The sequence below is a fragment of the Gymnoscopelus braueri genome (genome assembly GCF_963280865.1).
Source record: "Gymnoscopelus braueri genome assembly, chromosome: 7".
In the NCBI taxonomy this organism is placed as follows: domain Eukaryota; kingdom Metazoa; phylum Chordata; class Actinopteri; order Myctophiformes; family Myctophidae; genus Gymnoscopelus; species Gymnoscopelus braueri.
Genome location: NC_137608.1, coordinates 26,537,157 through 26,559,858, shown reverse-complemented (window position 1 = coordinate 26,559,858; position 22,702 = coordinate 26,537,157). Strand labels below are relative to the sequence as shown.

The 22,702-nt window shown below is 46.1% G+C and overlaps 1 protein-coding gene across 1 annotated transcript in view; it reads left to right on the top strand.

The window, feature by feature from the left end:
- Positions 1-22,702, top strand: part of grid2 (glutamate receptor, ionotropic, delta 2) — a gene marked incomplete at both ends in the record, with an annotated part of 751,979 nt that overhangs the window by 676,486 nt on the left and 52,791 nt on the right. The gene's annotated exons all lie outside the window — the stretch shown is intronic.

The window sequence follows — 22,702 nt, the reverse complement described above, 5'->3', positions numbered from 1 at the left end:
AGCGTTACGCCCATAGACTCTACAAATGAAACCTATTCTTTCTATATCCGGTCGGAAACATTTACTCTGCAATGAATGCTATTGGTTGGGACCAGAACAGGGGTGGAGAATCAATGCTATTGGTTGTGTAGCTTGTCATTCAAAATCATCACAAAGTAGCCACGCCCCTCCTACAGCATACCCTACTTTATCATCAATTTTAAAATAAATGGGACCATGATTTACCAAAATGCGTATCATGGTGATTGAAAGATTACTTTAATCTAGCGACTGGAAGCATGTAGTATTTATGACAATGTTTATTAAGGTAATAAAATCAAGTGTAAAGATCGGCAAAAACCCATCCAACCCATCCTAATTGCTTCTGACACCAGCAGGGGTGAAACAGCGAGACTTCATATGAACTCTCACTTCCTATATAGCCTCAATTTACAACCAGGATGCTAGCCCCTTGGTTTCAATATATTTAAGCCAACAATTAAAGCCGTGTTGTTATTGAAGTGCTCTTTGTTCCGAGACTAAATAAGGCAGAGATGCACCTAGATACTACTAGCTACCAGGCAAATGGGAAATTAAAGTGCAGTCACATACTGGTTGAGAGAGAAATATTCCGCAAAGCACACAAAGCAATTACATCTCCTTAATAAGAAGTCAGATAGTCAGAGAGAGAAGCTGCCAAAGTCAGACTACGGCATAAATCGAGCATGGAAATGTCTATACAGGAGAAAGGGAAAGGAGATAAACAGCCTGGTTAACCCATTCAATCCGGGAACGCATCTGTGTCATTTTAGATTTCTTTGGCTATTCAAAAATAGCAGATATACAAGCTCATTGCAACTTTTGAACAATCTTGAAAAGTTTTACAAATCTTTGAATGTATATATTTTTAAAGCCAACATTTGTAACTCAAATCTTTGCTTCTGGGGGGTCCCTGGAACAAAACAATTTGAGATCGGGGTCTGCAGCCATATACATATCTGAAAATGTTTTCTAATTCCTAACGGTATGTTGCTATATCAGTGGTGCTCCAACTTTTCCATGTCAAGGACCCCCCAAATGATATGCAGTTGGCCGTGGACCCCCATCTTAAAATGTTTGGTTCCAGGGACCCCCAGAAGCAAAGATTTGACTTACAAAATGTTTGCTTTAAAAAATATATATTTTCAAAGATTTGCACGCATTTTCCAAGAAAAAAAAAAATGCAGATACACAAGCTCATAGCGTGCGCTATGAGCTTGTATATCTGCTATTTTTGAATAGCCAAAGAAATCTTAAAATGACACAGATGCGTTCCAGGTCTTAATGGATTAAAGCACATTTTTCATCACTTGGCTCCGGTGCATCGCATCCACAACGCCCATCCATCCAAAACCCAATCATTAGATTTCACATCTATATTTCAGGAGTGCAAGTCAAGATCACCTCACCTTCCCACAACTTTGTTTCATTTGGACAGGCTGCCGCTGCAAGTTCAATTAATGGGACGGTAGATAAATTAGGAAACTGAGGAGGAGGGGTAGAAGGAGGTGCATTGTGAAAAGGGGATATAAGTTGTTTATTTGAAGGGAGAGCTGGTTACGGTTTATTCCCCTTACCCTACCCGTCTTTTTTATTGTTCACCTCAACCTGCCACCCCATCTATTTCTCATTCATCTTTTTGCTCCTCCCATCCACTCTTACCACCTTCTCTCCTCAGTTTGCCTCATCCTCCCGCACGCTCTCTCTCTCCCCACTCATCTTTTCTCCTCATTCTTTGTAGTAACATCCCTACTAATTTCTCCTCTCTTGTCTTTTTTCTTCTTTTCTCGTTTCTCTCCTTCTCCTCCTATTCTCTTTTCTCTTCCCGCTCTCTGTCCCCATCTTCTCTTTTCTCCTCCCTCTCTCTGTCCTCATCTCTCCTCTCTTTTCTTTCCTCTTCTCTCTCTCTGCCCTCCTCTCCCTCTCCTCCTCATCTCATCCATCCGCTCTTTTCCCTCCCATCCAGTCAGGGAGGAGAGGTGTATAGGTGTGTATCATTTCTCACCTGTCCTCTGTCCCTCCCCCTTCCCTCCCTCTCACCTCCTTGTATTCTCATTCTCATGAGACGCACACACACACACACACACACACACACACACACACACACACACACACACACACACACACACACACACACACACACACACAGTGTGTGTGTGTCGTTATCTCTGTCTGAGAAGAGAGGAGGTGGCTGAGAGCCAGAGACTAATGGACTTTTAGAAAACACAGACCACCATGTATTGGAGGGGGGGGGAGAGAGAGGGAGAGAGAGAAGGTTGGAGTAGGGTGGTCGTCTGGGTGGAGGGAGAGAGAATGAAGGAGGAACATGGAAAGAGATATGTGGTAAAGAGTGTTAGTGAAAGGTGAACGAATGTCAGAGGTTAAGACAGTAGAGGGGAAAATAATAGGAGGGGCTAGATGGAGGGAGAAGAGCAAGAGAAGAGAAAAACAAATGGAGAGAAAGAAAGCCATCAGTTGTTGCCCAGAGGCTTGGCCGGTGGAATAACTTGAGCTGTAAGGTCACATCTCATCTCTGACAAGCAGTGTGAAGGCCATAAAGAGTCACACACACACACACACACACACACACACACACACACGCGCACACACACACACACACACACACACACGCACACACACACACACACACACACACACACGCACACACACACACACGCACACGCACACACACACACACACACACACACACACACACACACACACACACACTTCCATTGGTTAGGGCAGAGATCATTTCAACTCAGTCTCTACCCCCACAGATGTGAGGTGGACTTGGAAATGCACCTCTGATTGCCCAGTGGATTCCATCAATGACAAACATTCTTACCCACTCTCAAGTTCAAGAGCTCACCATAAAGTCTGTGAGGGAATATATATGTGGATCTGGATGTTAGGATTCAGCACAAGTGTTGAACCTCTGGACAGACTGTTGTCAGCCATAGTTATTAGATAAAAAAAACACCCTGCAAGCCCTTAGAGCAAGGGTGGGCAACCTTTTCAGGCACAAGATCACCCAGTGCCAATCATCATTGCTTTTACATTATTTTTAAAGGCTACTAATTAGGATACAATACAAGCATAAATAAATAAATAATTTAACAATACGTCTCAACAATGTTTTTTCAATCATTAAAATTAAATTAAAAATTGCATCAAACAATATTGAAAGGACTTTTAAAATACTGATGATAGCACATGGCCATGTTTCATAATATACATCACTATCACTACATCACTACATGTATTCGTCACTCAGAAATCAAGGAGGCAGTAGTTATCAAAAGGTTTATTTGACACAGGACATCAGAATAAATATATTGCACTGCTATTCTGTAAAAATGTAAAATTGAATTAAATCCCTGAAAGCAACACTCTCCTTGGATATCTCACCAAGCTTTTTACTAATGTTTCGTGTAAATATGAGACATACGATAGGAGGCTGCAGTGATCACATTAAATTTGTGAAAACAAGACTGTTGATGTTGATTTCAACTCCTTCACCTTTCTTTTTGTCACTTCACTGTTGGCTGGAAATGATTTGTAGTTTTTCCAGAAAGTGTCGTTCCAAGTTCCACTTCTTCACCACTGTTGTTACAGATGAGACAGATACATTTAGCATTTGACATGAAGACAAAAATAATCATCTTCCCATTCTGCGTGGAAATGGTATATATTCTGTCTCTTGGCATCTCTTCCCAAAATGATTCTTAATACTAGTTTCTCTAGTGGTTTCTCGTCTCATAAAATGTGGTTGAAATTAGTTATTTTTTATCTTTATTTGTACTGGTGAAATACCACTGAGATACAAGATCTCTTAGGAGGGATCCCTATTCAGGGCACCAGAAGTACATAAAGTTACAACTTACAAAACACATTTACATAAAAAAAACATTTAAAATAATTTAAGAGTACAACAATGGCATAAGGCAAGACTAATAGCACCAATAGAAGCATACGATACTCTACATTTTAGAGTTTAAAACCATTTGCTAGGGAAGGTCAGGTGCACTTTCCGATGGAGTCTGCCATCAAATCAGACTTTTAAAAGACCTAAGCAAGATCAGTTCCTTAAAGGGATACTTCACTTTCGGGTCAGGGAAACATTTAAAAAATATATTAAAAATAAATGAAAAAAGTAATGGAAAATTCATGGCCCCCTCACGCATTAGAGTGTCCTACTAATGTGTGAGGGGGCCTTTATTTTGCCATAACTTCTTTCATTTTTTTAAAATATTTTTTTTTAATGTTTATTTTATGTGAAAGTGAAGTATCCCTTTAAGCTTCAGCCTACTAAACATCTAGTACACTAGGAACATTGATATGCTGACAGGGGCATTGCTCTTTGCTAATATACTGTACAGTGCGCCTCCCCCCTCATATGATTCGTTGAGATTTAGCGAGCCTGAGTGTGATTGGATGGTGCACGGTGTGAATGGTTGTTTTTGTCTGAGTTAGATTTTTGCTCTGCGGTCGACTCAATAGCTCAAGGTCGACCGGTTGATGGAAAAGACATGGTTGACCACCTCTGACTGTGCACAGCCTCTAAGGCCGGACATTTTGGCTAAAGAGTGCCGCCAGAGTAAAAGCCATGTGATCACCCAAGTCAGTAGGGTTCATCCTGGAATCTGCCTATTAGAATATGAGATATAGGCCCTGACCGCTGGCGTAGCAGTCTGGCCAGCAAGGCTCAATGTAGCCTGACAGCGCGTCGCTGGTTCGAGTCCATATACCGACGGCCTTTGCTGCATGTCACTCCCCATTTCCTGTCAACCTACTATACTATCAATAAAGGCATAAAAAGCCCCCCCCAAAAAAAAATGTTTTTAACATGAGATATATATATATATATATATATTTTGTACAAACTTAATATTTTGGCCAGAAAAAGAAATTGAATAAAAAATATAAGGTTAGGATTTAGAAGGTGTTTTTAGAATCGGCCTAAATGGGTGAAGACTTTGCACTTTGATGTCAACTTTCCCAACATCAGCTTTGTTGACGCCACTTGTGCGGCAGCAAATCTTCTCCCGATTAGAAAAGTCTTTCCAAATTGCTAATTGCTTTGGAATAAATTGCAAATGCTGCAAATACCTCCTTCTGTTTTAATTCTGTTTTGAAGTGTGAGAGGGTTGGGGTGTATGCAGTGTTTACCTATCTGTGTCTGCCAAGGGGTTTGTGTGTCTGTCTATCAGTCACTGTTTTATCTTCTTGTCTTCATTTCCCTCCCGCTGTTCCAATTAAAACTCCCCCAAAGCAGTCTGCGTGGGTAGCATATTAACATACTGTATGTGATAGGTGGTTGTTGTTTTTTGTGTACCATTAACATACAAATATTCTATACGAAGGCCGATGCCTCAAGGTAAACTTTCATCCTAGCAGGGCTTTCACCCAAAAGATCAATCTCCAGTGCGCGACATGACGATTTTTACTTTTCCCCCACCAAATTATTTTCTTGGCATCTCTGTAATCTCCATTTTACACCAAAACTCCCCTGAAACCGATGCTGGTCAAATTAATTTAGGAAGGGTGATGTCTCGCCAGCTAGGAGAAAAACTCCTGCTGATGTATTGTTTTTTGTCCTAAAGCTTTGGTATCTACCAAATTAAATTGACTAAAGTCATTGTCCTAAGTACTACTTTAGTTTACAGCAGGCATTAGTAGTAGCTCTGTCTGTCTGTCTATCTGCCTGTCTCTCTATCTGTCTGGCTGGCTGTCTAGCTGTCATGCCACAAGCACACAACGCACCCAATGTGAAAAACTGTCCAGAATGCTATTGAGTTGTCACAGTCTGTGACGCTTTTCGCTTGAAATTGCCTGAATCTTATTCAGAGCAAAGGTTGTTTAGACAGCACTGACGCAACCGCGTAAGAATGAATGGAAAAACACACAACAAAAACAAAAAGATAAATATATATTCTGAGGGTTGGGACGTCGGCAGCCAACATCATTGCACGCCATCACCGAGAGAAAGCAAGGAGGAAGGCTCAAAGAAGCACACAGTTTCAGTCATGGCACAGGAAAGAGAGAGAGATGGGGGGGGGGGTTGACTTTGGCCCACGTCTACTGAAGACAGGTTTACTGAAAATCCAACTCAAAGCAGTGAGAGGTAGAAGTTCCATGTGAAAACAGTGTGCCAGAATGGTGACAAGGGAAGGGGACCGCCTGCAGGCGTGGGGGTGAGGGAGGGTAGATGCCTGCTGGGACACACAAGAGTGTCTGAGCAAAAATTTTACCAGACTTGGAGCAGGTTAGTCAGTGCCTTATGATATAAAGGACTTTTTCTTTCTTTAAAAACTTATTTTTTTTATCCACATCTCCAGATTCAACCACATTTCTAACCCACATTCTTAAAATATAAATTCCCCTTTTCCTGGAGGAAATAATGGTGAGCCAAAGCCCTTAATGCAGAAAATAGTTTAAAACAAGTTGATGCCTCTGCTTTTGAAGCCCAATCACCCTTTATTAAGCCTCCCCACGAGAACTGAAAGAATAAACTGTGTGTGTGTGTGTGTGTGTGTGTGTGTGTGTGTGTGTGTGTGTGTGTGTGTGTGTGTGTGTGTGTGTGTGTGTGTGTGTGTGTGTGTGCGCGCGTGCGTGCATTCTTGTGTGTTTTATAGCTCTGACTTTTAATAAAACAGAGTTCACAGGGTCTTTGAAATTGATTTATTTTTTTATAATGGTTTTATCATGCTGAAACCTCTTCCTTTGCAGGATCGATAGATAAAAAGGCTTTTTTAGATTGTACTTTGCTTCGGGCATCTGAGAAACGAGGCAGACGCCACATAATCAACTTGTTGTTGGCTGTCGGTCTCCTGCTCCTTGGCAACTTTCAGAACTCACTTACTGTTTCCTTGTTCAATATCACTCGCTCTATTTCTTGTTTCCTTCTGTTCCATCTCGTTATGTCTCCCTCTCGCTCTTTCTTTGTGAAGTCCTGGAACTCTCTCTCTCTCTCTCTCAAAGCAACCAAGTAGCTTAAATGCAAAATAAATATGTTTATTCAATGTCTGACCTCTTACTTTCCAGAAATAATTGGTTCCTCTTATAGTTTGGGTGCATGTGTTTGTGAGAAGGCACAAATAATGCCTCTTATGGCAGCAGTAATTTTTTTCTGAACAGTTCTCAAAAAAATCTGTCCGTCTGTCTGTCTGTCTGTCTGTCTGTCTGTCTGTCTGTCTGTCTGTCTGTCTGTCTGTCTGTCTGTCTGTCTGTCAAAAATAAAAGGAGAAGAGTTTAGAGAGGCCTCGGTTTCCAAAAGGTACGCCCGGAGCACATGCTCTCCCTACTAAGTCATGCAATTGTTATAAACCCCTTCTTCACAAATACAAGAGAAATAGGGCCTTTTTTGGATTTTGTATCCAACCGCTTTGAATAAAACATCAATGTTTGTTTGTAAGATTTATTTCCCCCTTCTAGCGAGGTGGGGTAGATTGCTAAGGTGGGTGGTGCAAAGCTTTAGTAATTTTAAATGCACAAGAAACATTGCCTCCCTCTGTTCCTCTGACAGCAGCATGCGGTTTAATGACACATTGTGTCTTGCCTCCTCTCACAGCAACAGCCACCAAACCTGTTCTGAAATAATATTTATGATCACATTTATCTGTATTGTGCAGGATGCTATATATACCATGCCATATTATTCTTCGCTGTCTACCATTTCTCAGACATGCGCTCGAAGCCCGTTAGCATCCTGGACTGTGATTAATTAAGTTTTCCTGGTCCATGTCATTTTGCAATATACCAGGTTTAACTGCATTTGGTTTTATTTTGATCAACTATACTGTAAACAGTGGCTGGTTTTCCTTTCATGATACTTTCACAGAAGGAATCATTTTCTGTCCATCTTTATTGAAATGTCTCTAATCTATCTGAAGCAGCAGTTGCCGTCCAATGATGGCTTCCTAACTGTATGTCACATTGCTTGCAGAAAATGGACCTGGATATACTGTACATGAAGCCATTGTTTGAAATGGCTTCTCGTTATGTTTGGTTTTGTTTGTTTGTTTTTTACCATACAGTATTAGTCCCTCGGGAGAAATTCAGTTTTCGGCTTCACCCAGCTGTCGGCTGCTCAGTTGGTTATGATTAGCGCTTGCGGGGGCATAATAACCATGCTACCGAGCCTTAAGTGTCTTCAGGGACATTTCCACACATAGACCGGGGGCTGGAAAGCGAACCGGTGAACTTCTTATTACCAGACCCAGTGAGTACAGCGGCCCCATAAATGATGCACTGTGGCATGCAGTGAAAACATATTAAGGTTTCTGGGATGGCTTCTAGCCATACTGCAACCAGATCCTGTTTCTACTAATCTGTCAGTCCAAGGCCAGACATCAAACCACTGGGGTGGCATTTGTAGAACTATCTAAAACAAATACTGTCCTGATATCGGGTCAGCTTGCATTGTAAAGCACAGTTAAGTTTAGGTGATGTGACTTGACTAGCTACCCTTAATCAGTAGTAGTATCTATTTATAGATGGTTTATGAATATGGGGCCTAGCTAATTTTTGAAGATTTTCGCTTATAATGCTATGCCCAAAATAGGTACAGCAGGTTGAAAGTGGTTAAATAGATGCTACAGTACAGTAGGTACTGTACGTTGTTTACTTGTAAATCCTATTTGTTGAACATCCTTGTTCTCCTAGAACTAATTCTATGACCAATTACTCTGTTGTTTGACAAATGTGCATGGCACTTACTCCAACTTTTCACTTTGTAAGTCACTGGATAAATTGTGAATTCTCTTAGTTATGCATTTCACATGTTGCTGCTCACTAGGAACAAGTGACAAAAGCCCGTAGAATTGGATGAACTCTTAATGTTCTCCAGTAGCATAGATGGAATGGGCACTTAGTCATTAGCTGCATGTGAGGAAATTAATTCAGACATGTGCAACCATGGAGAGAGAGAAAAAAAAGAAGTGTGAGTCATACATACACACAACTTCATTATGGAAAATAAAAAGGATAACAATAGATGAAAAGCCCCAAAAAGTACAGAAATAATAGTTTCCTGCCAGATCTTATTAAGGATGGCATCTTAGCTTTGGCTCAGTGATCCATCCTGGATGATCCTGCTCTCCAACATCTGTCTCCAATTACTCTCCTCCTTCACTATCACATCTCTCATCAGCTTAACTGGGTCTAAGCAATGATTTGCATACGGCGTGGCAATAGGCGATTAATTTCTTTCATTTTTTCTTTTTTGTTGTTGTTGTTGTTCATATTTCCCGGAGAAAGAAAGCCGATTAATGACAGCTGAGGGCTAATTAAACAACATGGAAAAAAGACAGAGAGCGGAGATGAAGAACTTGTCATATTGAGTTGTTTGTGGATAGCTGGGGCTCTTGCCACCAGAGCAGCAACCAAGCAGGACAGAACACCACATGCATGTGGGAACTGTGCCACATGTATGCCAGGCTCTCATCCTGTTGGATTTCCGGTGCATTGTGGGAAATGGGCATTGCATTTGTGCACTATAATGCAAACTTAATGCATAATCACACATACTGATGATTTTTGTTGTATCAATTCTATAGCTTAGTTTCTCAAATTTAAGACGGCATAAACATGCCAGCCAGGGCAATGGTTGATTTAAATATTAACTAGCTCATTTTGAATACAAGTTGCAGAATAAAGACCTAAAGGCCTTGATACATATCTGTGCTACAGAATAGATACATAATGAATAGTAAAATACAAAACAGGAGATGTCAATCAGTCGCTGTACATTATGCCTCTTATAACAGTTTCTTAAAAGAATTATCAATAATTTGACTGTAAATGTTTCATTAGATTTTTTATATTTTATAAGACACTTCTTCCATAGCAATGTACGGTAAATAGAGATGCCTCGATTTATCTAACAAAACCGAGTATTCAGCAAGCCCTTTAATAAAACATTTTCTCCCTCCCCATGTAAAGCGACTTTGAGTACCTAGAAAAGTGCTATATAAATATTAGATGCTATTATTATTATTATCATTAGCAATATTAATATTAATATTAATATCATCATTATCATTATTATTATTATTATTATTATTATTATTATATTGTACCAAGGGGTTGGTGGCTGAGGCGAGGCTGTCCAGCCTGCCTTGGAGTATATAATTATGTTATTGTTTTGTTATTGTGTATTTGCATCATTATATTCCATTCATTGTGATTAATCTTGTTGATTGTGTTCATTCAATCTGTCAGGCGCACATGGAAGGACTCAGAATGCAGACACAGAAGGCACTGAAAACAGGCTTTATTCACAAAAACTTCCAAGGCAGGCAAGGGGCAGGCAAAGAATAATCAGTGGAAAGCGGGGGTCGAATCCAGGGGGGGCAGTCAACGAGGGCGAAGGTACAGGCAGGGACTGGGCAAAAACGAGGTCTAGGGGACAAAGCAGAGATCAGAAAAACAGCAAAAACTTGGCTTGAAAACTAGGCTCTAGTACAATGCTTGCAGCTTGAAAACAAGACAATCTGGCAGAGGGCTGCCGAGAGGCTGGGCCTTAAATACTGTGGGCATGATTGGAGGTGAGTGTATGCAGGTGGTCACACTGATCCAGACACACCCACACCCACTCCTAGGTCAGACTGTGACAGTACCCCTCCCTCTACGGACGCCTCCTGGCGTCCCATCCAAGGCACCGGGGTTGTCACGGAGAAAGTCACTGATGAGGGAGGGATCCACGACAAACCTGGACGGAATCCAACTCCGCTCCTCAGGTCCAAAGCCCTCCCAGTCAGCAAGGTACTGGAAGCCCCTGCCCCTGCGGCGAACTTTCAATAACCTCCTGACCGTAAACACCTCTCCACCATCGATGACCCTGGGAGGCGGAGGGGGCTTGGAGGGAGGGGAGAGAGGGCTGAGTACAACAGGCTTGACTTGGGAAACATGAAAGGCAGGGTGAACACGTTGCATGGGCCGAGGCAGCTTAAGTCTTACAGCAGAGGTATTGATGAGTTTGGTAATGGGAAAAGGCCCAACAAACCTGGGTGCTAACTTACGAGACAGGACCTTCAGAGGTAGATTCCTGGAGGAAAGCCAGACCTTCTGTCCAACCTTGTAGCGGGGTGCTGTTGAGCGGCGTCTGTCAGCGTGCTTCTTGAAGTAGGCCACCGACTGCAACAGACGGGCTCGAGCCCGTCTCCAGGTTCGCCGACATTGCTGAACAAAAGCCTGGGCTGAGGGGACTGCCACTTCCTCCTCCTGTGCAGGAAACAGTGGAGGCTGGTAGCCTAGGCAACACTGGAAAGGGGAAAGGCCAGTAGCTGTAGTGGGGAGTGAGTTATGTGCATATTCAACCCAGGGAAGCATCTTACTCCAGGATGTGGTGTTGGAAGAGGTCATGCACCGAAGGGCCACCTCCAGGCTCTGGTTGGCTCTCTCCGTCTGGCCATTGGTCTGGGGATGATAACCAGAAGACAGGCTGGCAGAAGCGCCAATGAGCTTGCAAAATGCCCTCCAGAATTGAGCAGAGAACTGCGGGCCCCTGTCGGAAACTATATCCTGGGGTAAACCATGAAGCTTAAAAACATGAGTGATTAGCAGTTCTGCCGTCTCCTTGGCTGTGGGCAACTTTGTCAAGGGAATAAAATGAACTGCTTTGGAGAACCTGTCAACTACGGTAAGTATGCATGTGTTACCTTCGGACATGGGCAGACCAGTAACAAAATCAAGGGCTATGTGGGACCAGGGTCGGCGGGGAACAGGAAGGGGTCTTAGAAGGCCAGCCGGGGGTCTGTTGCTGTGCTTGTTCTGGGCACACGTCTCACAGGCTGCCACAAACTGCTTCACATCCTCCTTCATGGATGGCCACCAGAAGCGCCGCTTAATGAAGGCCAGTGTCCGGTCCACCCCCGGGTGACACACTAGCCTGGAGCCATGTCCCCAGGTCAACACCTCTGAACGAACAGATGCGGGGACAAACAAGCAACTAGGAGGACCATTACCTGGGCCGGGTTCCTGACTCTGGGCCCTCAGAACCTGAGACTCAACGTCAAAGAGTGCAGCCCCAACTATCAGCTCAGGAGGCAGAATAGGCTCGGGGGCCAAAGACTCCTTCTCTGGAGAATAGATCCTGGACAGGGCATCTGGCTTAGTATTTTTGGAACCTGGGCGATATGACAGGGTGAAATTGAAACGTGAAAAAAACAGAGACCATCGAGCTTGGCGGGAATTAAGGCGTTTAGCCGTCTTGATATACTCAAGGTTCTTGTGATCAGTCCAAACAAAGAAGGGCAAGGCCCCTCCCTCAAGGCAGTGTCGCCACTCTTCTAAAGCTAGCACCACTGCCAGCAGTTCACGATCTCCTATGGTGTAGTTGCGCTCAGCAGGAGACAGACGATGAGAGAAGTAGGCACAGGGGTGCAGTCTATTGTCCTTGGGGGATCTCTGGGACAGCACACCACCGACTCCGGTCTCTGAGGCGTCAACCTCCACAACAAACTGCAGAGAGGGATCAGGGACAGTTAGGACAGGTACAGTGGTGAAACAATACTTGAGTTTGGAAAAGGCATCCTCTGCCTGAGGATTCCAGCGGAAAGGTATCTTAGACGAGGTCAAAGCTGTGAGTGGGGCAGCAACAGTACTGTAGTTGCGTACAAACTTGCGATAAAAATTGGCAAAACCTAAAAAACCTTGGAGATCACGCCTTGTGGCTGGCCTGGGCCAATCAGTGACTGCTTTTACCTTGGAGGGATCTACGTGAAGTTGGCCGGAGCTCACAATGAACCCCAAAAATGACACTGTGCTCTGGTGGAACTCGCACTTCTCTGCCTTTACAAAGAGACGGTTCTCCAGGAGTCGTTGGAGAACCTGCCTGACATGGTGTCTGTGCTCCTTAAGAGAGGGAGAAAAAATTAATATGTCATCCAAGTAAACAAAAACAAAGCGGTTGACCATGTCTCTCAGCACGTCATTGACTAGGGCCTGAAAAACAGCAGGAGCATTAGTCAAACCAAAAGGTAAAACTAGATATTCATAATGCCCTGTGGATGTGTTAAAGGCAGTTTTCCACTCATCTCCCTCTCTTATCCTCACAAGGTGATAGGCATTACGTAGGTCAAGTTTAGTAAAGACATGTGCACCCTGTAATAGTTCAAAGGCTGTAGACATGAGTGGCAAAGGGTAACGATTCTTGACAGTGACATCATTCAAACCTCTGTAATCGATGCATGGCCTTAGGGAACCGTCCTTCTTGCCAACGAAAAAAAAACCAGCACCAGCAGGGGAGGACGATGGGCGGATGATGCCTGCGGCCAGGGATTCCGAGATGTACTTGTTCATCGCCTCAGTCTCTGCAGGTGAGAGGGAATAAAGGCGCCCCTTGGGGGGCATGGCTCCTTCCAGGAGGTCAATCGAACAGTCATATGGCCTGTGAGGCGGCAGGGAAACAGCACGGGACTTACTAAAAACAGTCTTTAAGTCCAGGTACTCAGGAGGGACAGAGGACAAATCGGGGAATTCCTCAGTCCTGTCTTGCTCCAGAGAGAGAGAAATGGCAGCTGAGGTTAGGCAGTGAGAGTGGCAAAACTGACTCCAACTCATAATTGTGCTATCAGCCCAGTTAACATGAGGGTTGTGGACCGACAGCCAGGGAAAGCCTAGGACAATGGGGACATGAGGGTTATCCATTACGTGAAAAGATAAGCGTTCGGAATGATTACCGGAAACTCGCACCCCAACGGGCTCTGTGACATGAGTGATACGCATGAGACTCCGTCCATTAATGGCACTAGTCAATAAGGGCTGCTTCAGGGGAAGCACAGGAATTTTCAACTGACGGGCTGTGGCCGCGCAGATGAAACTTTCATCTGCCCCGGAATCTATGAGAGCTGTGAGGGGGTGAGTACCATCAGACAGCAACAGCATAATGGGTAATAAAGAACGTTTGGCAGGGTAATTACCTTGAGCAGTGCCCACCAGAAGCCCTGCTTCTAATGATGGGCGTCGCCTTTTAGTGGACACTTGAGGCTAAAATGACCCATCTGGCCACAGTAGAAACAGGCATTCTCCTGGCGGCGACGAATGCGCTCCTCGGGGGACAGCTTGGCACGATCGACCTGCATAGGCTCTGGAGGGGGGGCTGCCTCCTGGAGAGGCGGAGAAGCAGCGGAACAAACCCCTCTCATAGCGCCGCTCCCTGAGTCGAGCGTCGATCCTGCCGGACAGCTTCACCAACTCATGGAATCCAGTCGGCAGCTCATGTGACACCAGTTCATCCTTAACAGCATCTGACAGACCACTCAAGAAGGCATCAGACAAGGCGGTGTCTCCCCACGCACACGAGGCAGCCAGGGTACGGAAATCAATGGCATAGTCAAAAACGGACCTGCTGCCTTGCTTGAGCTGTAGCAACTGTCTGGCAGCATCCCTGCCCGAAACAGAGCGGTCAAAAACCTCCTTCATTTCACTGGTAAAGTCCCTGTAGTTACCACAAATAGGGTCATCAGAATCCCATATGGCTGTTCCCCACTCCCGAGCCTTGCCAGTGAGTAAGGTGATTATATAGGCCACACGTGAACGCTGTGTAGGGAAAGCTGAGGCCTGTAGCTCTAAAATCAATGAACATTGGGACAAAAAGGAACGACAGGTTCCGGGCTCACCGTTGTAAGGTTGAGGTGGGGGCAGTCTGGGTTCTCTGGCAGCAGGCTGAGGAGCGTCAGGCTGACTAAAAGGGGCGGGGGCGGGTGCAGCAGAGGAAGCCTGCACACTCAGCTGTTGCAATTGATTATTGAGTGCATGGAAAGAATTAGCCAAAGTGGTCAGGTTTTGGTCAATTTTCTGTATTCCCTGTTGTTGATTTCCCAGCAAGGCTCCATGTTCAATCACTGCCGCCTGCAGGGCGTAGCAGATTGTAATGTCAGGCGCACATGGAAGGACTCAGAATGCAGACACAGAAGGCACTGAAAACAGGCTTTATTCACAAAAACTTCCAAGGCAGGCAAGGGGCAGGCAAAGAATAATCAGTGGAAAGCGGGGGTCGAATCCAGGGGGGGCAGTCAACGAGGGCGAAGGTACAGGCAGGGACTGGGCAAAAACGAGGTCTAGGGGACAAAGCAGAGATCAGAAAAACAGCAAAAACTTGGCTTGAAAACTAGGCTCTAGTACAATGCTTGCAGCTTGAAAACAAGACAATCTGGCAGAGGGCTGCCGAGAGGCTGGGCCTTAAATACTGTGGGCATGATTGGAGGTGAGTGTATGCAGGTGGTCACACTGATCCAGACACACCCACACCCACTCCTAGGTCAGACTGTGACACAATCAGTTGGTTTATGTATGTGCATTACGAGGAACCCATGAGCGATAGGCACAGTTGTGTGAGACACACCCCTCCTTTTCTGTTCATTGATTGAGTTGGTGTTTGTGGGTGTGACTGCCACAACGAAATAAAAAAAAGTATTCCTATCGGGAGAAGGTGCCAGCGTGCTTCATTACCTTCGGTCATTACAATATTAAATGAGTCTTACCCACTGCTCAGCCACCACCAACTTCCGATACAAAATGCATTCCTGTGGATTTGACGGGATTTGTCCTCAGACCCCTTATGCCGTTACATAGATGTATAGATGTGAGGTCCCCCATACTGGAGGTAGCAGGGACAGGGATATGGTGCCAGCTCTTGAGTCTTTCCCGAGCTTTGACGGCTTTGCTCATACCTAATTCAATCTGTACTTAGATCTGTTCTTCTGCTGGCCACAGGGAGCCGGCTAGTGCCAGCTGGCGAGGGTATTGGGCTGGGAAGCAGGCTCTCATTGTAATGCTCTCTGATTTGTCAAAATGAGACCCAAACAAAAAGAACTGCAAAGCATGTGGGATGCACATAAACAAATGTAGAGGCGTAGAGCCAAGAGACAGGGTTTGCTTGGTTTCGGGGGTAGACAAAGCTATTTTTGTGTGAGTTTGTGCATGAGTTTGGGCTTGTGCAGTTTGTGTGTGGCTCTGTGTGTGAAATCAATGTGCATGCATGTTTATGGGGCAAGCTCTAGCTCCCTTGTACTTGCCCTGAGACTGTAAGTTAGTGGAACTTGATTTGAGTTGAGTTGTGCACTGTGGGTAAATCTATATTTCTCATTCTCTCTCTCATTTATAGAATGAGACAAGAACCGAGCCAGAAGAGAATGATGCATGAAAACATATGCAAAGAGAGAGGGCCCTAGAGAGGCAGTTTAAAGCTGAGAGCAAGTGTGTGTGCCTGCTTGAATGTGAGCTTTTGTACTGTAGAGGGCTTTCAGAGTGCTCAGAGTTTGACAGTGAAATGATAATACTGTACAATCTTGCATTATACATTATACATACAGCTCCATTTCGGCATCTGTCTTTCTAACAGCAACACAGTCAGAGAAAAATTACACAAACAAACATATATCCATCATCTGGAGAATATTTCAAAAGCTGAACTGCATTATGTGTCCTGTGAAGGCCTGGTATATGAGATATTTACGTCCCTGATGTTGTGCTTTTACACACACAACAATTGGCAAATGTCCATCTCTGATTAAGGCAAATCATCCCCATCGTCTTCCTCTTAGTGGACAATGGTGAAGTATACTCTCTGCTGGAGAGATAGGGATTTATTTATTTATTAACACGTGGATCACATATTGGATAAATTGTGATGTTGGTGGTGAAAAATGTGGTCTCCATGTGCAGCTGATGCTGTCTTAAAAGGCTCACAACCCTTTCAGAATGGTCCCACTGGGAAGAGCGACTAACAGCAAGCAGCATGTGCTTCAGAGACATCGCTTCATGTAAGAAATTAACTGGAGAGTTAGAAACGATTTGTTCATGTGGGCCGCTTCAATATTGTACATTTATAATGTTGCATTTGAAAAATGGAGAGGGAAAATAACAATTTGAATATGCTTGAGATTGAATCAAGAATGTATTATTCTGTTTGCACCCTGCTATTTCTTGACGGTGCCTTTGTGCGTGCGTGCATGCGTGTATGCATGCGTGTGTGCGTGCGTGCGTGCGTGCATGTAAGAGAGAGAGAGCGAGTGACAAGACAAGAAGAGAGAGAGAGAGAGATGCAGAAAGAAAGTAGACCCTTGAGTGCTTCAGCTGTTTGAAGACTTCAGTGGATCACTGTGCACAGTATGACTAGTCTCTGAAGCTAGGTTGTTTTAACCACAGAGAAGTCAGCTTAACAGCCCCTCTACTCTAGAAACTGGATTTGGGCTCATATTTTATTCTGAATGTTTTTTAGTACTTTATGGTAGTTTAATATAATATAATATATAGACCATCGAGGTACAGTAATTGCAGCCACACAATGCTCCAAGTTATCTTGTGATGCAGCACTCAATGTTTACTGTTAAGGTGCTCTTCAGATCAAAGAATGTCAAAGAATAAAGAGATAATAACTTATTTGATTTAAGAAAATGTCCCATCATTGTCCACCACCAGCATTGTGTGATGATGAACAGGAGTGATGAAATATTTAAGTGAAATATATAGGAGATTGTTCAGCATTGTTTTAGTTTTTTTACATTTTTTATCAGCTGAGCTTTCATCCTGAGTTCAGCTGGTCGGCTAAATTCTTTGTATAGCCGGGGGCATCAAACGGTAAATTGAGGTCAGGCAGGAAGGGCAGTCTGACCCATCTTCGATCGTACATGAGTGGAGTGTCTACCTCTACAGTAAGGAGAGGAGCAGGCTGTTCTTGCTCAGGTCCTCAGTCCATCAGTTTTTAATGGACAGTGCCTTCTTCTTTGCGATTGCCTGCTGGGAGGGGTCACATGAAGGCTGCGGACACAATTAGCCTAAACAGGTTGCTGAGGAAAGCTGGCTCTGTCGTTGGGGCTACACTGGACGGGTTTGAGGATGTGTTGAATGTGCGTGTACTGAGAAAGATGGAGGCCATCAGGGCTAACCACTCCCCACCCCCTCCACATGGAGATTGAAGAGAGAGTGAGCAAGAGGAAGGACTTATTCCTTTATCCCAAGATTAGGTTGGAAGGACTTGGTCAGTCTTTTGTGCCGTTTAATATGAGAATGTATAATAATACCTGCATGGGGCAACGGTAATTGAGTCTGTGACTCAGTAGCAACACGCTGTTATGTGACTAACCCTATTATATTACCTGTGGTTCGTGCTGATGTTATAACTATTGCTTAACTTTGCGATGTGTGACTATTGTAACATCCACTCTTCTGTCATCTGTAACGTTACCTGTGGTTTCTTGTCAATTCTCCGTAACATACTCACTATGGGATATCACCGCCCCCTGGCGTTGATGCAGAGCTACATACCATAAACTCCCGGGCCATTCATTGGCTGAGAAGGGTATGTCACGTGTCCGGTAGACCGGAAGAGGTATAAAACCTCTTGCGTGACGTGGCTCATCCTCTTTCGCTTCTCTGCATGGCAGATGCAACAGCTCAAGACATACCTTAATAATAACAAACGTAACTTTGATCAGGACGGAAACCAGCTTTAGCCCACTCGGTGGTACTTGTACTAACCAACGGGTTTTCCTCCTATTAAAAAAAAAAAGTTTTATTATTTCCGCTCCCGCGGCTATCTTCTCTTTCTTTCTTTTACTGCTAAAGCAAGTTTTCCTCCTTTGAGTTTTCCGCGCTCTTAGCCTTGCGGTTGGAAGCTAACAGGTTAGCTCGAGATGGAGGTTCCACGTCCCTGCGTATTGCTGCTCTGCCGCTTGATGATCGCCGGGGATGACCCTCGTGGTTTCTGCATCTCGTGCCTCGGTCTCTACGGGGCCGGGGCATTTCCAAGATGCACCGGGACGCTGCGAGGGCTGCGCTGTTCTCCACGCTGCACCTCGATAGCCGCTTAGCCAGGGCAGCGCCCTGGCTGCGGGAGGCAGCGACGTCTCGTCCCCGGTCGTCGCGGATCCAGCAACACGGCCCAGGGAACGTGGGTGGTGGGGCCCACCACGTGCGCTCACAGTCCACAATGGGCCCTCCGGCAGTCCCGGCTGCGAGCGGCGTTAGCCCCCGCTCGCAGCACCTCCAGGCTGCTACACAAGCCGTGCTACGCAGCACTGCAGCAGCCGCTAGCACCGTGTCTGGGAGAACCACCCAGGTGCAACTACCTAGCGGCACTTCCTCCCCCTCTTCCCAGCCGTCTACTCCGCTGCCACAGCAAGCGTACCGGGCCAGCGGTGCGTCGCCAGGAGACAACGAAGGGGCTCCGGCGACGGCGGCATAGGCGAGGGGAGAACGAGGCAGAAGCTCGTGAGTGAGTTAGCCCAGACTAGCTACGTTAGCTGCTTCGCTAGGTTAACGTCGCCTTAGTCAGGCAGTGTTTTGTTGGCTTAACACCCATGCAACAGGTTATTAACAGCGTTGTCCTAGCCTAGCTTGCCTCGCTAGGATAACACCAGCTTGTTAGCCTTCTCACTCTGTGTATCGAGCAAACCTCGGGGGCTTCTGAAGACCTTACTCGATGGACAAGATGGACGGCTCCTCGACTGCCAGAAGGCCATGTTTAATGAAAACGAATGTGTGTTTAAAAGTACACATTTTTTTCTGCCAAAGAAATAAATGTGTTACATGTTACAAACGATCTCGTTCTTTCACGTGGCTTGAGTGCAGCGGAGCAGTGGAGTCCCCTACCGCGGGCTTCTCTGCTCCAATGCTCTCTGTATATAAGCCCATAATGTCTGTGATGCCCGATCTCCGGTATCCCAGACATTGATGGGCTAATATCTGTGCATGTAATGTAAATGTATCAACGTTCTCAATTACATAAGCCCACACTGTCTAGAACACCCGAGTCCCGGTGTTCTAGACATTGTTGGATAACATCTGAAAGAGCAGCGGAGCAATGGAGTCCCCTGCGGGCGGGCTTCTCTGCTCCAATGCTCTCTGTGTATAAGTCCACAATGTCTGTGATGCCCGAACTCCGGTATCCCAGACATTGATGGGATGATATCCGTGCATGTAATGTATCAACGTTCTCAATTACGTAAGCCCACACTGTCTAGAACACCCGAGTTCCGATGTTCTAGACATTGTTGGATAAAATCTGTGCATGTTCCTGGATCATATGAAGGTAATATAAAAACCCACATCACCCCTGTCCGCCAGAGGGCGCAAATGCGCCAGTGGAATGGGGTCACGCCGGTTTTTGCCTTCCGTCCAGGCTCACGCACCACTGTGAACCGGAAGTACTTCGGTCAGACATGACCCCTTGGCCGTACCGCCTCATGTTTTGCAGGCCACGTTCGCCTTTAACGAGCGACAAAGCATCCCCTACGGGGAGGAAGGTTTTGTCGCCTCACAGGCTTCCGTCCCACAGGAAGTGCCCACGCACCACTGTGAACCGGAAGTACTTCGGCCACGTTCGCCTTTGACGAGCGACAAAGCATCCCCTACGGGGAGGAAGGTTTTGTCGCCTCACAGGCTTCCGTCCCACAGGAAGTGCCCACGCACCACTGTGAACCGGAAGTACTTCGGTCAGACATGACCCCTTGGCGTACCGCCTCACGTTCGCCGCTGGAGGGCGACAAAGCACCTCCTAGGGAGGACGACTTTGTCGACAAGATGGCGGCGGCCAGAGTAAGTTAGGAAGAGAGTAATGACAGTAGCGTCGATCCCATTGTGAGAATGGAATGCGGAAGTGCTCTGTCTACGTCAATGAGATAGTTCCAATGTTGGAACTATAGCCCATAGAGGCCCGCTTTGCGGCGAGATCGAAGCGTGACGTTACTCTCTCTTCTACACTCTGGCGACGGCCAAGGTAGGATTAATCATTGATATATATATAGTTTCACTGTGTATATCTTTGGGCTTAATTCTGACGCCGGGGTTTTTCCCCGTGGCCAGTCTCGTGACTCCTCCGAGTCCTCCGTTGGCCCGAGGGTTAGCACCGCCGGCGGCAGTGGCAGCGTCACTGGTCCCCATGGCAACGGTCCCCATGGCAACGCTCCCACTCTCCGAGCGGCCGGTGACGTCATCGTCCAAGCCACTCTCTCGGTGTGTGAAGCAATGGAGGTTTGCAAGCCGAATGCTTAGGTATTGCTCACAATACTAAAGGGTTTCAGGCTGCATTTCTCCACAAATCCCCCGTGACAGAAAAAGTATTGTTTTCCCGTGCAAGGGGCCCAGCAGCCAATACTCTGAGGGAGGATGTTTCCTTCCTCTTGAGCATGGGCGCTATTAAAGGCTTACTTCCGATACTTCTGTTTACTATCCCAGTACATCAGCGTTACACTGTGTGTGTACAGGGTTTTTCAGTACAGCAGTGACACACTGTGATTGTACTGATCAACTCCCCTGATCCGCAACAACACATTGTGGTTGTACTGGTGTGTTTTCCACGTGCTCTTATGCATATAATCTCCTATGTCGGACACGGTGTTGTTCCTCTCATGCAGAGGATAAGGCAACCATGTCTCTGAGAGAGGGGGTTCACTCTCTCTCCATAGTGAGTATGTTACGAAGAATTTGTCAAGAAACGCAAGGTTACGTTGTAACCCCGGTTTCCTTAGAATTCAGAGTAACATAGTCAGAGAACTATCTATGAATCGGAACCAACTGGTTTTCTATTCGTAATATTTTCTGGTGGAAAAGAAGGGGGGGGGGGGTACGACCCATTCTGAATCTGAAGGGTCTCGAAAAATACTTGGGTCAAAGAGCGGACCTCTGTCTCCGCCATTTTGGAGGGACAGATGCCCCCTTTGCCGTACCGCCTCACGGACTACAGGCCTCGTTCGCCACTAACGAGCGACAAAGCACTCCCTAAGGGGAGGACGACTTTGTCGACGCTCCGTCCGGAGCCTTTGGGCTCAGACGAGAGGGCGACGGCCAAGGTAGGCTTACTTCGGACGGCCCCGTTTGTCAGAGTGACAGCGCCGTTGGTTTCCATGGAAACAGACAGGCTGCGCTGGCGGACAAACCGGATGCTGACGTCAGGCAAGGTCCCCGTGACCGGTCACGTGACCCCGCCGGGTCCTAACGGACCGTTAGTACCTCTACTGCCTCGGGCGGTCACCTCAGGGTTAGCACCGCTGGCGGCAGTGGCAGCGTCGCTGGTCCCCATGGCAACGCACACAGGGTTAGCGCTGCTAGCACCAGTAGTAGCGTCTTTGGTCCCCATGGCGACGCACACACAAGAAACCGGTTCCCTTGGAAACGGATCTCAACGTTTCTTGGCCCATGGTGATTTAGCCTTGACTAGCTTGTTAGCTGCTAGGTTTGCAGAACCTCCAGTCAGGCTACTGTTGCTTCGATTGGCGGCTAGCTGGCCTCACTAACAACCACACATTACAGTGTGGTTTTTTGGTGCAGCGCATAGCCAGCCCCACTAAAGCAACACCACGGTGGCCACCTTCCACCGCTACCCTTCCACGGTCTCTAACGGCCCCGCATGTGCGGGTCCGCTGGATCACGTGGCGACATCACCGGTCCAGTTGGAAACGTGTGCGTTGTCCGCACTGGGTGACATCAGAGCCCCTCCTGACTCGCTTGCTGAGGCAGCTTGTTGGAGAGTTTGCAGTCCGGAACTGTTTTACTATCCCGGTACTTCAGTGGTACACTGTGTGTGTAGGGGTTTTTTCTGTACAGCAGTGACACACTGTGGTTGTACTGGTCAGCTCCCCTGATCAACAACAACACACTGTGGTTGTACTGGTGTATGACCCTCTCTGCGGACGGTGCGTTAAGGAGATGGGTGGACCAGCATTGTTTTCAATGCTTA